At 40.1% G+C, this 2,618-nt stretch overlaps 1 pseudogene; it reads left to right on the top strand.

Moving 5' to 3' along the window:
* Positions 1 to 577: 577 nt before the first annotated feature.
* LOC116674949 (mannose-specific lectin-like) lies at positions 578 to 1,040 on the top strand (annotated as a pseudogene).
* The last annotated feature ends 1,578 nt before the right edge of the window (positions 1,041 to 2,618 follow it).

The following is a 2,618-nucleotide window of genomic DNA, read 5'->3' as shown; positions in this document are numbered from 1 at the left end:
TATATAATATAGCGCAAACAGTAACAACTCTGCACACACAAGTTCTCAGGTTACCCTATATTACCAACTGTATTGAACCAAAATGCGCTCATTAAACGGGGCTGGTGATGTGCACGTGGATAGGCTCGTTATTAAATAGCTTAGTAAACTACTGTTGCTAACATATTTCTTTGGGTCCAGGTTCATATCAGCCTATTTATTGATTATTTTTTTTCTTCTAACGTTACTCTGGTATCCGTTAGTGCAGCACAATTTACCCGTTATAAAAGCTTGGCTTTTATTTTTGTAGGCTATATTTACTATTACTTCCGGCCCACCTGTCTTTCTTTTAATGTAGATCTTCAAACGGAGAAATGAAAATAAGAATTTCAAAAAAACAAAAAACGTCCGTTATTTGAAATTGGTTTACTCGTTTTTAGTGGGAGGAGCTTGGAAAACAAATTGGTCACATGGGCACAAATGTGTTCTGTTGCCTAGATACAGGGGTTGTCTCACATTACCCAGTGTCTCACTTTACCTCACTCTCCCTATTCAGTTACAAATTGGTGCCACTGCAACATCACCAATTTAGTTGTTTGTCTCTTTCAGAATCATGAGTAAGAACTTCTTGTCTATAAATGAACAGCTCAGTATGGGCCAATTTCTGATGTCAACAACGGGCAATATAAGGCTATCTTCCAGGTGAGTAACTCTCTCAAATGAAATTCTCACGCTTTATTTTGGTTTGATATGTTTGACATCAGTTAAATGTCTCTGTGTTCCGCCTGCAGGATGATGGTAACTTTGTTGTCTATGCCGTTTCCAATAGCCCACACAAGGCTGTGGGGCCACGGGCACTGACGGATCAGACGCTGTCCGCGTGATCATGCAGGCTGACGGCAACCTGGTCATGTACAACCAAGCGGACCAGCCCAAGTGGAGCTCGGGGACAAATATCAATGGAACGTGCGACAAGTGCCGTGTTGAACTGACCGATTGCGGCACACTGGAGCTGACCAGAACCGTAACTGTCATGTGAAGATTATATCTTCACATGACGTCACAAAGCTTTGTTAAATTGAATGCTTTGCAAGTACAAGTCATCTTGAATGTCAGTGTGAACAATATCCTGCCTGCTATGTGGAATCAAATAAAGGCACATTTTCACACAGTAGGCCTATGTGTTTTTCTTTCTTTGTGGCTTCATAATAACATAAACAGTTCTATTTGTAATGCAAATATCCTAGTAAAGTGCACCAGTGTTGGGAGTAAAGCGTTACAAAAGTAACGCAATTACAGTAAGCTAGGCTAATGTGTTCCGCTGCGTTAAGCTAGCTGTCCCGTCACTGTTCCCGTGCGGACACGTCTCCGTCGGAAAATGTTTCTAGGGGAATCTAAGTTTTCTTAACGTTCTGGGAACGTTCCCTGAAGGTTTGTTTTGGTTGTAGTTTGGTTGTCTGCTGTTAATTGGAAGGTTTTCCTAACGTTCTGGGAACGTTCGTTTGTGGTTACAGCGAACGTTCTCGGAACGTTAAGAGACCGTTCCGTAACGTTCGCTGAGGGTTGCAACGCTAAGGGAACGTTCCCCTAACGTTCTCTAAAGGTTCCAACGTTTTCGGAACGTTCGCCTAACGTTCTCTAAAGGTTGTAACTTTTAGAGAACGTTAGGAGAACGTTCCGAGAACGTTCGCTGTAACCAAAAACGAACGTTCCCGGAACGTTAAGAAAAGGTCCGTGTACGTTTTGATCGTTTGTTTTTTCGTTTGAACCACAAAACGAAATAAGGAGAAAAACCACCTTTTTTCGTTTGTCGTTTCAAACCAAAACACAGAGACGGTAAAAAGAGAGCCGTTCTTCCGTTTGGTTTCTGATTCAAAAAACGAAAAACGAGTAAACCAATTTCAATAACGGACCGTTTTTGTTTTTTTGAAATTCTTATTTTTATTTCTCCGTTTGAAGATCTACATTAAAAAGGCAGTGGGGCGGAAGTATAGTAAATATAGCCTATAAACAATAAAAGCCAAGCTTTTATGACGGTAAATTGTGCTGCACTGAGTTATACAAGAGTAACTAGAATTAGAAGAAAAAATCCATCAATAAATAGCTGATAGAACCTGGACCCAAAGAAAATGGTAGCAACAGTAGTTTATTACAGTTTTAATATCGAGCCTAGTTGGTACTGTTAACTATAATACATTAAATCATATTTAATGTGGTTTCCATGTAATGGACCAAACTGTTCCCCCTTTCTACCAGCAGATGGCAGTATTTAAATGAATGACTGATTGGACTTTGTGAAGTTTAAATTAGGATAACTGATACAGATGTATTTATTGGTGTCATTTCATGTGGTTTTTGATTTTATGCAACCTAGTATCTCATCATCATCATCTCATTTCCCGCCAGCCCAGAGTTAAACCTGCATGCCCTTCGTTTTTAACCTGATTCTATCATGCTATCAGCTTTTTAGCAGCTCAGACAACAAACTGACATCAGAAATGTCCTGATGTAGGCCATCTGGGGTCTCACATGAGCTGCTTTCTTCCTCATCCTCTCCAACAACAATTCAATCATTTTAAGGTCAGAACTTTTGACTTGGCCTTCCAAAACATTCAGTTTATTCTTCTTTCAGGTAGGTG

Source organism: Etheostoma spectabile, unplaced genomic scaffold (assembly GCF_008692095.1).
Source record: "Etheostoma spectabile isolate EspeVRDwgs_2016 unplaced genomic scaffold, UIUC_Espe_1.0 scaffold00001310, whole genome shotgun sequence".
NCBI classification, from domain to species: Eukaryota; Metazoa; Chordata; class Actinopteri; order Perciformes; family Percidae; genus Etheostoma; species Etheostoma spectabile.
This window is presented reverse-complemented; position numbering and strand designations above follow the sequence as displayed.